At 40.4% G+C, this 14,715-nt stretch overlaps 1 protein-coding gene across 2 annotated transcripts in view; it reads right to left on the bottom strand.

The window, feature by feature from the left end:
- Window positions 1-14,428, bottom strand: part of KLF12 (KLF transcription factor 12) — a 271,940-nt gene extending 257,512 nt beyond the window's left edge. The window contains exon 1 of one of the 2 annotated variants that reach the window (XM_077483121.1): window positions 14,345-14,428. The gene's annotated coding sequence lies outside the window, so the exon portion shown is untranslated. The remainder of the gene's footprint in view (window positions 1-14,344) is intronic. The other variant, XM_077483120.1, reaches the window with a different exon arrangement.
- Window positions 14,429-14,715: the final 287 nt, after the last annotated feature.

The following is a 14,715-nucleotide window of genomic DNA, read 5'->3' as shown; positions in this document are numbered from 1 at the left end:
TCATTTGCAGCCAGAAGATGGCCAGTTGAGTCCGTCCATCATCCCCTTGCAGAGTAATTTTCCTTCCTTAAATATTTTTAATTGAATGATTTTACAGAATCACAAAATACAAAAAGACAAATTTCCTACATTTTCAGAAAAGTTTAAATAAAACTGACCCTCTAAACCATTTTTACCCCCCCTAAATAAACTCTGCACAACAGTTGATTTGTCAATATCTATACTGCTTGGCCCAATGAAAGCTGTAAGCAGTGGTCCTAAAGCTGTATTACAACCAATTTACTTTGTACACCGACCAATAAAGCAACAGATTATTTGTGACAGGTCCTCTTCAGCACCCCCTCTTCTCTTCACTACACCCCCTTATATGGTTGGGCCCTTCACTCATACAAACCATTGCATTCTCTCCATGATTCTAAGCTAAATAAAAAAGGAAAGCATGTAAAAAGCTTGGCAGGTAAAAGAACAAAGGCGCACTTCAGACTACATAGGTTGTTCTGTCTAAAAATAGACGTATTTCCAGTGACTGAATACAGATGAAAAAGTGAAATGTACACCCTGGGAAGAATAGCATCAGGAAATATAACACGGGAGATCTCCTCACTTTCTCTCCTTACACCCTCACCATCTCATTATTTCTACTATCCCTCCACTATACTTGAATAGAACAGACATATACAAAGATCCCAACAAAGGAAAAACAGCTTAATCAGCTAATGATTTCCACCAACACATTATTAAAATGGCAGTGAGAAATGAAGAACATTTTAAGACTGTTGGTAATGTACTGTAAATAAAGATACATCTATATCGTAGATGAACAGTCAGTATTTAGCTGGATATACAGGATAACGCTGACTGGCGTTAGGACTCGCCAAGCTATAGAAAGGATGGCTCCTACCAGGTATAGAGACTTTTGGGACTCATTTACACGTGCTTCCACACATTAAAGCACCTACCGTGTCAGTTTTTTAAAAATGTATTTTTGATATAATCAGTGATGCTTTTTGAAGCTTTAAAAAGTGGAATTACACTTCATCTTAGGATCACAAATGCTACTTAAGTCATTTTTAATATTCAAAGCAAACTCAATCAACTATCCGTAGCTCCATGCTTTATTTTGTTGAGAAATCACCTTGAAAACCACCACCTAGCATTTCTGGCATTGGCCATCTATTTGGGTAGGTGACTCGTGTAGCATTTACTTCCTGGAATCCACCTGCCCTATGGCAGCAGGAGAGGTTGTGCTCAGCTGGAAAGCCCATCCTCCCCTACTGAAGACTCCTGCAATAGCTCAGTAGAACACACACTCAGCAGATCCTCAGCTCATTACCTTGCTTCAGCAGATCCCCAGCTTATTAGTACATTTGGTCAGCAGATCCCCAGCTTATTAGTACATTTGGTCAGCAGATCCCCTGCTCAGTAGTAACCCCCAGCTCTGCTGATCCTCCCCACTCTCCGATCCCCGCTCACGTCCCACTAAATTGCTTCCATGCTGCTCACCACCTCCAAAAGATAGCCTATTCTCATTGGTCTACAGATAGGTACCCCAATTGATCCAGGAATGAGGCCTTATATTTCCTGGATCAATTTGTCTTGCATAAGAGCAGGAGGCACTTGTGCTACAAGAGGCCTAACTCATGTGCGTTTTCATGTGTTCTGAATATCTAATCTGCCCCTGGATGCATAGATTATTTTTTTTTGGGTGCATTCACTTTAGCTGTGGTTAAAAAAAAAAATTAAAGTAAACAGGCAGTGTGAACAATACAAATTAAAATCATTACATGCATTTCTATGAATTTAGAAATTTCCTATAATGCATGCCTGTGTGAATGGGACCTAAGGGTTCACATGAACTAAATGCGGACACCTGTCACTTTTCCCTGTAGTGAGGGGGAAGTGCAATGCGTGTTTCAGTGCACTACATTGCATCCTTTTTTTTTTAACTGCATTTGAAATGCACAAAACAATACTTCATGCATGTTTCCACACAGGAATACAGTGTTCTGCACTGCAATGTGGTGACATGTGGTGCCATCCAGTACGCTGCAGGAAAAAGCAGCATGCTGACATTTTTTCTGTATTGCACATTACACCAACTCTGTGGTGTGAATAGGGCACATAGAAAACAATTGTTGGTGACTGATGCTTATCCAGTGGGAAAAAAAAAAAGTGTAATTCATCCCACATAGCAGGGTGGATACCAATCAATGATAAAAAATAAATAAATATAATATATATAAAAAAATATATAATTTTTTTTTTTTAAATTGATTTAGATTTTTAGCAAACTTTAATAAAATGCTTTTGGAGTAAAAGCATCTTCTATTTAAGATGCATTAATAATTCAGTTTATTCAGCATGAAATGGAGCTTAGTTATGTAGCATGAGGCTGTATATTCTGCAATATTTTCATTTTTGGTAAACTGATTCAATGAATCCAAGCTCTGCAAGGGGAGATAATATGCACTGCATTGATGCATTCACACAATTTCACAGTAACCATGAGATGAAACAAAGTTCAGGAATATTCCTTTATCCCATTCTATTGCAAATCTATGTACACTGAAAACTGTATGACAGCTTATTATTCTAAATAGGAAACCTTAATTTTGCTTGCAAATATTAAAGATTCTAACTATCAGCAAGAATGAGTCCTTACATTTAAAAAGTGCGCCACTAGGTGTATGGGCGAATACTAATGAGAAAAACACAGAACAGCTGCACCATTCAAAATGATCTTATGCATTAAAAGTGTAAAATTCTTGAGCAATGGTGCGCTTGTTCTATGTAGTGTACATAAAGTGAAATGTTAATACATTTCCAACTGATACAAAAAAAAAGTCAATAAAAAATAAATAAAAAAATCAATACAAAAAAAAAAAATAGTCAATATAAAAAGAGGGTTGATAATGTGCTCTTTCACAGAATATAATAGTCGATTATGTGATCCATGCCACTACTTCCATCTCCGGGTGCAATGCCAGCTCACCTTAAGAGGCGACCCCCTTTGGTCAAATAGAGCTCCTAATAATATGTTCTAGGACGATCCAACCTGGAGTAGCATCAAGACGTGTTCTTCACTATAAAACTGTCTGTTCTGTGGAGTGTCTCAGGAAGAGAAGACAAAAAAAACTCATCATGCAACAATGTAAATGGATTAGGGCAGGGCATGCAACAATTTCCCACTCGCATGATCTATTGTCTTGCAGATTACATAAATGATCAAATGTGTAAGGCAAATCAGGGAGACACTGTTGCCATCCTCACCATTACAATCATGTAACTGAGACACGGGGTGTGACGTCACTGACTCCTCCCGATGTGTTGCGTCACCGATCATGTGACTTCTATGATAGATCATGTAGGTGGGAAATTGTTGCATGCTCTGTATCCATGGCCATAATCCATTTACATTGTTGTTTTTCTCTTACATTTAAAGAGCACCTGTCATTTCAGATCCATCATGGTAGCGCCTGTTAGCGGGCATCCACTCACCTGCTGCCACGTCCCTCACCTTGTTGTGTCACTGCCGCATCACCAGCCTTCCCGTTAAAAAGAATGGGACTGTTGGTGAGTCAATGGGTCAGAGGGGACAGAGATGACATTTGCTCTTTAAAAATTATGATTTAAAGCGAGTGGATTTAAATCAAGCTATTTTACTATCGATTTAATTGGGCTTGATTTAAACAAAATCCACCCTGCCACATATTTGCGGATTTCCTAAAACTGGAGAGTGTAAAATCTGGTGCAGCTCTGCATAGTAACCAATCAGCTTCCAGTTTTTTTGTTTGGTTTTTGGCAAAGCTTAAATTGAACAAGCTGAAGTTAGAAGCTGATCTGCTAGCATGCACAGAAGCACCAGATTTTGCACTCTCCAGTTATAGTAAATCAACCCTTCAGTGTGAATGAGCCCAAACTGATGAGTAAAATTAGATATTCTTTGGTGGCTAAAACCCTAACCACCCTCAAAATGCATTAAAGTCTGAGATTTGTCTCTTGTCAACATATGAACCGACTGGAGCAGGTGTTAGCCGTTCTGGTTGGAGCTTCTCCTGGTTTATGCAATCAATTATTCTACCTTACAAAATAAACAGAGCTTTGGATAATGTACTAGGCCGGTGCGCCTTTTTCTTGCTTTTGTGCATTCATTGTCTTGGATTTCCCTGGTCTGAGGAGGGCTGCAAGGCATAGAAAGCACCAGATATCCTGGGCAACCACCATAGACGAGGAACACAAAAAGGTTTTATCGATCACCACATGTCCCTCACTTGATTGCTATGGGGTGTTTTTGTTTTATTCTATAATTGATTCTGAGGTTTGGGTATGATTTTTATAGGTGAAGATTGTGACATCATCCCCCATCTCTCCGCCTCATTCAATTAGAGAATGCCTTATATTTATGAAAAAAAAAAAAAAATAACAACGCTTTCTATGAATAGAGGCCATGCTCAGCGACCGACCCTTTAGTTACCGAAAGGCAGCCAGCACAGGACTATCTCTGTAGTATTGGTGACTACCACTGCGATTTGCAGCTTCCAGAGGGATTGATGATGTATGAGATATGCATACCTTCACTCGTCCAAAGTGGACGCACGAGACTATGCAAGAAGAAGCATACCTAAACTTCAGGTTCAAGCTGTATTTTACAGTTTGTCCATAGTTTCATGTTAAATGAGGGAAATCATACGAAGCTGAAGGTCTTCCATTTATTTCTTCCCCTGTTTGTAGGAAAAGTGAACATTGTCCTGTTGGAAGATTCTCCATTGAAGACTCCTGTGCTACCAGACAACTATAATAAGGCTATAATAAAGGCACACGCAGATTAAAAACCGAGGGAAGAGGATGAAGGTAAGACTCTTCACAAAAGGGGCAACAATCACACGGCGGGTGTCCTAGTCACCCTCCAGCTAAAACCAAAGGCAAGCCTATGGCGGGGAGCCATCATTTGAATATCCACAGCCAAGTCATGCAAGGACAGATAACGGAATATAATCAATTGTAAAATTTTAACTAACGCATTGCAATCTTTATGGATGTGTTTTTTTCTGCTCCAAAGCATTATTAAATTTAACTTATTTGCATCAGTTATTTACCTTCACTGGATTTGCTTTTAAGAAAGTTCTCAAATCATGTGTCTCAGGTCAATAAAATTTTAGTTACATGTAATGCTTTCCATACAGCCACGGGAAATGATTGCCATTTGTCTGAAATTGTTTTCTGTGTGTACTGCGCAGAGTCAATTTCCGAGGTTGTTTGTACACAGTGTAATAAAAATAAACGTCAATTTGCTGGAATATTATCCATAACGGATAGTGTGCACGGAGTAGAACAACACCCCCGGCAACATTAGTAGGGAATCAAATGTGAAATAAAACTAATCGTGGATGTCATGTGTCAAGAATGACAGACGGGCTTTTTTAATGGAACGCTTTTAAAAGGAGAAGCACTTGTTCTTTGACTCCTGAATATTTCATTGCATTCTTATCTTTACAGGTATCATCTGTAGTGTGAATGTACTTCTACAGGTCAACGAAATACTAAATCTAGTGCATGTGCCCTACAAAATAAAATACCCAAATGTAAAATATGGAAATTCTCCTGAATCCTATTCCTAGTGCAATCTATTTAACGATAAGTGAACATTTGCTGTGCAGGAAACGCAGCTCAATATTTTAATTTGTCAACCAAATTTGGCATAATGCCCTGTACACACGGTCGGACATTCCGACAACAAAATCCATCAGATTTTTTCAGACGGATTTTGGCCCAAACTTGTCTTGTATACACACGGTCACACAAAGTTGTCGGAAAATCCGATTGTTCAGAACGAGGCGACGTACAACACGTATGAGGGGACTATAAAGAGGCCAGTAGCCAATAGCTTTCATCTCGTAATTTATTCTGAGCATGAGTGGCACTTTGTGCTTTGGACTTGTCTACACAATTTAAATGATAGGACTTTTTTGTCGGAAAATTTTAGAAAAAGATCTCAAACTTTGTGTGTCGGAAATTCCGATGGAAAAAAGTCAGATGGAGCCCACACACACACACGATCGGAATTTCCGACAACACAGTCCGATCGCACATTTTCTGTTGGAAAGCCCAACCGTGCGTACAGGGCATAAGAGATGATGCTGGACTCCTGAGGCAGGATGGCCTCATGGCTGCAACCAACTAAAGCTCGGTGCACCCTAAAATGGGAAGAAACATTCTAAACAAGGCATGATCGTTCAATTTGTTTGGTTTAGCACGTGCACACCTTTCGACATCCGATTCAGACTTTCCAAAATGGAAATTTCTGAAGGGAAAAGGAATGATTTTCGTTTAATGTGTACTGTTTTTGTATGTGAAAAATCAAATAGGAAAGACTGCACATGATCAGAAACAACGAATAACAAAAAACGCCTTTGTCATACGAGAATATTCATACATTTTTTCCATTGTCGGTTCCAACTTGCTGTAAAACATTGAGGAAAATTGGACGATCATTTGCTCGATTTCCTTGCGTACCCACCTTAAAGCAATTGTAAAGTCTTGTTTTTGTTTTTTTTTCTATGAAAATAACAAACATGGTATACGTACCTGCTCAGTTGCAATAGATTTACACAGAGCAGCCCAGATCCTCCTCTTCTTGGTTGTGTCTTCTGCTCTCCTGGCTCCTCCCTCCTGTTGAGTGCCCCCACAGCAAGCAGCTTGCTATGGAGGCACCCGAGCTGAGCTGCACGGAGCTGCAGTTTGGCCCCACCCCCTCTCTCTTCGGATTGACAGCAGCGGAAGCCAATGGCACCACTGCTGTGTCTCAGCCAATCAAGAGGGGGAGTCCCGGACGGCCGAGATACTCATGGACATCGCTGGACAGAAATGGGGCTCAGGTAAGTATTGGAGGGGGGGGGGGGAATTCTGCGCACAGAAGGTTTTTATCTTGATTCATAGAATGCATTAACATTAAAAACCTGACTTTACAACACCTTTAAGCCATGAAAAAGAATCTGATGAGCACTGCTTTTAATTGGAGTCAATGAAAGGCTACATATGCACAAACATTGTCACCAGTGTACTACAGAGACCGTCCATCCAAAACAGAAGCCATGGAGGCTTACAATACATTAAAAAAAAAAAAAAAAAAGTTAGCACTGGAATATATCAAAAAGGTTTACCAATTGATTAAAAAGTACACTCATGACAAAACTAAAAATGAACATGGCGCTAAAGAATATTCTTGTTTTTCAAACACATCCACTACTTAAAGTGGTTGTAGAACCTTACACACTTTTCTCTACAGGTAAGCCTATAATAAGGCTTACCTGTAGGTACTGGAAATATTTCCTAAACCTGCACGGTTTAGGAGATATTTACCATATATGCTTGCACCGACATTATCGGCGTAAGCACACTGAAGAAAGGGCACGATCATGCAGTTTCTAAAGAGCCTGTGCCGTGACTGTCGGCTCCCGCGTTACATGTGTGGGTGTGACGTCCCCAGACTCAAGCCAGTCACCGAGCCGGAGTCCACGGCCCCGGAAAGAAGAGGGGTGCTAAAGGGCTGCTAGGATTATTCTACAGGAGAATATACAGAACTCAGACTCGGGTAAACAGTGAGCATTCTGACATTGCTTTGTTTTTTTTTTTGTTTTTTTTATACGTTTTAAACAATTAAAAATAAATTAAAAAGGGAACAATGCAACACATTTTGGGGTCATAGGGTGGGCTGGAACATAAGTAGACGGCAAGAAATAAATGCGCTATAATCATACAGTTCAAAGCAACTCTGTCATTGAGAGCAATACTGCATGGGCAGTTTGGCATTTTGGCAATTCTGGTCAATTCCAGAAGGACAGGTATGAATGAGAAAAGTTAAAAGCTAGCTTGAGCACACATGAGCTGATTCATTCTCCTAAAATACCCGAATCATGGGCCTTATGACATTCATATGCTTAGATCCCAGCTGACCCTATCCCTTCTGCCATAATCCTGGTCCTTCTCCCCACCACTTACATTTTGCCTCTGATGGGTCAATGTTTGTAATAACCAAACATTTCCATGATCTACCTCCCAGTTTGTCCATTATGTGGACACAGGACATTGGATCAAACAAGCTGTACTCCAGAAAACACTAATACTTTTGAAAGGTTTGAGTTGTTATTGTATTTTAAATTTGAAATGTCCATTACCATAGACTTCTGTTACCTTCCCCTCTCCCCTTGGAACAAGTTGTATAATGCTAAAATGTCAATAGGAATAGATTTAGCCCAAAAAAAAAAAAAAAAGGTGAATCCTCAGCAGTCCCTGCACATATTGTATGCAGGCCCCAAACACTTGACATTTCTTTCTACATCTTCATTGGCCCTACATAATATGGTGAGTTGCATGTTTTATATGCCAGTGGTGCACTATATTCCCAGTCAAGCATTGCAGTCCTGATTTGATGAAGAACAAAAAAGGTGAATGGCGTGTTATGAACTAAATGTAGCCTCTTGGGAAATGGAGGGCGCTAGCAGGTCAGTTGAGGTTTATGTGAGTAGCACGAGTTGACTTCTAATTCCTAGAAACCTGAAAGGCTGCGAGCTGCCTGGGCCTGAACTGTGAAAATGAGTTCTTTTACAATAAGAGTATAGTATTATGTTGGTATGTTATTTTTTTTATATAGCTGATAAAGTGGTCTAGTGCTCTGAAAGCTTAAATTCTGAGATTTATTAGTCAGCTGATAGAAGGCATGCTTTTACTGTAAATTTTCCTTGTAGATTTTCTTGGCGAGCACAGTACAATTGACCCGGTTTGCTGTTTTTTGGAAGTGTAGAATCTGAGGGTGTGCGAGTGTGTGTGTTGCCAATATGATGGTTTATGTCCCTTGCGCAATCTAGAACTGTTACCATTATTCTTGCACAATCCAGAACGTTTAATTCACATTGGCTAAAAAAAAATTAAAAAAATAAAAATAAAAAAAAAAAAATAAGCTACTCCTACAGTTTTGCGTTTTGCCTGTAGAAGAAGCACAATGTTAACTATGTGTCCAAGCACATTAGGACGATTAGAGGCATATATAAAGTTCAGCGTTTAGAGGCAGAAAAAGAACCCTTCTGGTTTGAATTTTGATTTTGGCAGGAAAAATGGTAAACGCTCCTAAGCTCCTGTACAAAAATGTTCTATATGAGCATTTTTTTTTTTATTTTTTATTTTTTTACCAAGGGAACTGGCTGTTTTTAAGGCGCAGGGTGCATGAAACCTTATAGTTTTTACACCATAAGTTGGTTGTAAACTAGGGCTGGATCCTGGATCAGACTTCAAGTACTGTGAAGGGCAGCGGTTTGCAAGCTTACTCAAGTACCACTAACAGGTCATTTATGGGAAATTACCTTAGATAAAATGGATGTCATGAATACCAAGCCACTGACACCGATTTAAAGCAGACCTTTCCCGCCCATTCCCTGTGTTTCCTATTAGCATGCATCTCTGCAAAAAAATATTTATTTAAACCTTTTGTGCTTTACCTACTTTTTCTCTTCTACTTTCTGATTTATCTGAAGGCAGTGGTGAAATAGCCTCGACCGCAGTGATGCCCCCTGGGAATCCAGTCTCACCATTGCCTTCAAGGAAATCTTGTGAGATCTCAGGAAAGGGTTTTTTTCAGATGCCTATAGTGTCATAAGGCATATTTGCTAGATAAAGCACATAATGTCATACGGTCCATCTTGTGTATATGCAACATTATGGCCATTTTAAAAATTGCAGCAGGGAAACAGGGACACAGGCAGCACAGAAATAGTTAGGTAATAGGCAAGTATGAAGAAAATGTCACATGGTTCTGGGCAAGTATGATTAATTTACTTCCCAGTCAGGTTTAAAATGTTTATAGGAGTAGGGATGCTGGGGCGGGGAAGAGGTCCTCTTTAATGTGAAGGAAATTGAAACATTACCTTTTGAGGGTACTAGAAGACTAAGGTTGGGACCCACTGGTGTAAGAGATCAGTAATGGCAATGGGCTGATTTACTAAAAGGTGAATAGGCTGTTGGTTTTGCAACAGACTTTTTTTTTTTGATCTTTTTAAAAACACACAACATCATTTTAGCTTGCAATATATTGCATGGTGGAAGACAGCAGAGCTTTACTTCATTCATTAACGTAAGTGAAAATTCTCTTGCAAAGTGAACAACCTATTTTCCTTAAGGCTAGGTTCACAATAGTGAACATTACAGGAGATTGTGACCAGCTCTCAATTGAGCCGGTTCACAAATATCCTTGGTTGCTGCGGAATGGATTACATAGGGGTCCTCTGCATCTTCGGCTCTGTTTCAGGTCCGAATTCAGAAAAAAATAATAATTTTGGGCCCGATTCATCCCTGAAACGAAGAACAGGGACGCACCGAGCCCCTGCTGTGAGCTGCATGAAAATTAAGTGTGAGCCCAGCCTTTGTAAATCAACCCAATTGGCCAAGGATTTCCATTGTGAGAGGTCTTCAGTAGAATTAGGGAATCAATCCAACTGTTTTAGCCATTCCAGAATCAAAATTAGAGTATCATGGTCATCCAATGTAAAATAGAATTTGTGAGAGACTGGCATCTTTATGAGGGCCTTATCTGGAGAGGTTGGAGATACAAACTGGGGAAAATCTCACCACAAGCAATTTATGAATCCAGGAATCCTGGTTTAATCCTGTAGCATTCATCCTAAACTGAAATATTATTAAAACGGAGTCAGACCTAATTCCTTAAAGTGACACTAAAATTCACCCTCTATTCATTTATATATTCTTAGCTTAAAAAGTAATCCAAATCTCCAAATTCCTTTTTCTTGCTGCTGTAATCCAACTTTCTGTTAGAGCAGTGGTCTCCAAACTGTGGTCCGGGGGACTGCTTACTTGCCTTTATCTGATCCTTGGGGTATTATTCTTCCTACTGTCAGCAGCATAGGGGCATAGTTCCTGTCACTGACAATGGGGCACTATTCCCTCCCGCTGACACCAAGGACGGAGCCCTATTCCCTCTCGCTGACACCAAGGACGGAGCCCTATTCCCTCTCGCTGACACCAAGGACGGAGCCCTATTCCCTCTCGCTGACACCATGGACGGAGCCCTATTCCCTCCCGCTGACACCAAGGACGGAGCCCTATTCCCTCCCGCTGACACCAAGGACGGAGCCCTATTCCCTCCCGCTGACACCAAGGACGGAGCCCTATTCCCTCCCGCTAACACCAAGGACGGAGCCCTATTCCCTCCCGCTGACACCAAGGACGGAGCCCTATTCCCTCCCGCTGACACCAAGGACGGAGCCCTATTCCCTCCCGCTGACACCAAGGACGGAGCCCTATTCCCTCCCACTGACACCAAGGACGGAGCACTATTCCCTCCCACTGACACTAATGATGGGGCACTGTTCCTCTTCTTAACACGAAAGATGGGGCATTGTTTACCGTCACTGACAGCAGGACAGTTTCCATTTCTGTTGGCCACAGTCCGGCCCCCCTAAAATTTGAAGGATAGTAAATGGCCCTTTGTTTAGAAACTTTAGAAACCCCTGTGTTAGAGTGTGGCTACATTCATTCTCCATGATCCCACTGTATGTTAGAATGAAGCCACCCACCTTTGCTCACTTCCAAGATCGACTATGGGATTTGTAGTGTACATGACCACATCGAACTCTAACAAACACAAGTGAGCGATATAAGGAGAGGTTCAGGACTTCACAAAGAGGAAGAAAAACAACACAGTAAAAACTAGATTACAGGGCACTTAGGTAGTAGAGGAGTATGGATTATTTTTGGAATAAGGATATTGTTTAATGTCAAAAAATAAATAAATAAATAAAATAAAAAAGGGAGCACACTTCTGACTAGCATATCCCTTAATATCATTCAGATGTGCTGTCTTAACTTAAAGGAGATCAATAAAGACAGTGTCAATTTTGAAAATCAGCACCTGTCATTTATGTAATCAGGACCGGCAGTGAGAAAAGTATAAAATAGTGTGCCTCCCTCAGCTGTCAGCACATTTGTGACTTTAAATGAATAACCAAAGGCTTTCAGCAGACATCCACAGCTCTATACGGCATTTAGCACAGATGAATGGAAAAAAAAAACATTGCTTTGCACTTACAACAAAGAAAAATCCAATTACAATGACAATGTTTCCATTGAATCCCCATCTTTGGAATATTCCTTGTCACAACGAGGAATTTACATTTTTCTTTTCACATTGTAAACAGCGCAATACGTAATCATATCACATGGCTTTGCAGCGAGTACAGGCACAATAACAAATAAATGACGAAACGGAGAGCGGTCTTCTAAACAGAAGGGGAGAAGAATGCGCAAGTCATAATGGATTAGCTGGGTGACGTCTCAGGAGTGACAGCTGTCTGCGACCAGACTAGCATCGCCTTGGATTGTAAATGGGGTTGTCCCTTCTCCATGAGAGACGCAAACCACTGAGCTGGAACCATCCTATATAAAATCAATGGATAGCATTAGACTAGGCTACTAAATATCCATCCAAGACTTAGCTGGCCTTTAAATATCCTTCAACAGTTACAAAACAGATAACAACCAAACAGCTATGTTCAGCGAGCGTTTAGCCAGATTAGAGATTTCCGTGTGTACTAATGCCTCCATCGGAACACAGCTTTTAGCAGCTGAATGTAAGCAGCTAACACTAAGGTGCTCAGCTGTCTACCCCAGCCATGTATCCAGCGGCATTTGTCTATGGATAGTATTCACAGCTCTTTGTAGTGCCTATACAACGTATGAATTAAGTCACTCCCCATCCGTACCTTATACTTTTTTTTTTTTTTTCTTTGCCATTACGTCAACAATTACAATGCAACAAGAACCCAAACAACTTCACGCATGCTGCAAAACGCATCTAGGGCTAAATATTATTAATGATATTCATGATGTAATCGCCAGGCGGCTGAGCGATGGGAAGCCTTGCAGATTGAAGCTGTAGTCATTTCTGTATTGCTCTCCATGGCTAGGATAGGTGCTTTCAGTTAGCTATATTCTTCAGACATTAATATAGGCATCATCCAGCAGTTTTTAAAGGGTCCTTATCTAGCAATGCTTTTAGAAATAAAAAAAAAAAAAAAAGTCATCTAGCAATTTTTTTTAAAGGGTCATCATGTAGCAATTTTTAAAGGCTCATCATCTAGCAGGTTTTTTTTTTTTTTTAAGGGTCATCATTAGGCAGCTTTTTTAAAGGGTTATCATCCAGCATTTTCTCTTTTTAAAGGCTTGTCATCTAGCATTTTTTTTTGTTTTTTTGTTTTTTAAAGGCTCATCATATAGCAGTTCTTTTAAAAGACTCATCATCCAGCAGTTTTTTTTTTTTTTTTTTTTTTTTTTTTTAAAGGGTTGTCATTTAGCATATTTTTAAAGGGTCATCATCTAGCAATTTTTTTTAAAGGGTCATTATCTAGCATTTTTTAAAGGGTTGTCATCTAACAGTTATTTTAAAAGGGGCATCTTTTTTTTTTTTTTTGCATGATCCATTTCTTTTTTTTTTGTTGCACGGGCTTCTATTTTCCTATGCTATATACAGTTAAAGTTACATTATATAAAAAAAATAAAAACAAAAACACTTGTATTTATTTTTAGTTCAAAACAAGGTTTACCAACAAGCACAGACACGTTTTGATCCAAAACTCCAAAACAATCAAAACATGCCATGTACTGTCATAAATATCAAGCCTTTGCCATGTCTGTAAATAGTGACCATTCAGCAGGCATACACGACGTCCCCCATCGGGTGTATGGATGGGGGGCACACAAAGGATGATCATACAGAAGGTCAACAGATCCCATTGCAAACCTTATACCGCCACCAACTCGTGTCACAGGGTCAGCCCTCTGTGGTCTCATTACAGGCAGCTGCATATGGTGGCCAATTCCATTACAGCAAATCAACATGCAAACTTATCCTCTGACAACTCTGTCACTGAAAAATGACTGCCATAGGCCAGCCCTCTACTTTTACTGGAGGTGACAGGTCACCATCATTACCGGGTAGATACTGATGAATGTAGAAAGGAGGGAGGGTGGGCTGGTTATGACAGGCAGCTCTTCAGCTGGCCATACACTATGCAATCTGGTTGTACAATCAGAAGTATGTGAGATGAGAAGAAACATTTTTATGAAGTCAGGCCTAGGCATTTGTACAATATATAATCAGTAATGAAACTCCTCTAATAGACATGGAGACCTCTGCACACCCAGACTAGTCCTGAGAGATAAGCATTAGAGATCGGTGGAGTTGTATGAGACCATTGAGATGAATGAAGAATAAATGGTAACGATCGGTAAGAGATGTGATGGTGGGACAGATGGAAATAAGAAATGAAGGATCACAGACCTGAGATGGAGCTGCAGAGCTCAGGAGGAAAGGGTTTGGTGGAGAGAAGTCCCCTGTCTGTGCCTTCCTCATACACACACACACTTCTCAGGAAATGAATGGGGCACACACTCACTCACACACACACAGAACTGTTGTACTTGCAAATGACTTACCGGGATCACATGATCTGCTAAATCTAGGGTGGGCCGATGGGTGGAGGCTTCCATAAACAAGAGAGGACAATATAGTGGGAGTCAGAGCGGCGTGCATCGAGTTACACCGGGGCCCCATCAAGGGGGATGCCGACCGTCCATGGTGCTGACACTTCCATCATCGGGCTCACTATGGGATGACAGCCGGCCAATCACAGCGAGGGGACTGGGGGGAGC

This window comes from Lithobates pipiens, unplaced genomic scaffold, assembly GCF_037356315.1.
Source record: "Lithobates pipiens isolate NorthernLeopardFrog02 unplaced genomic scaffold, aLitPip1_a1.2 Scaffold_16, whole genome shotgun sequence".
NCBI lineage: Eukaryota > Metazoa > Chordata > Amphibia > Anura > Ranidae > Lithobates > Lithobates pipiens.
The sequence above is the reverse complement of the archived record's forward strand: the minus strand, read 5'-3'. Positions and strand labels throughout refer to the sequence as shown.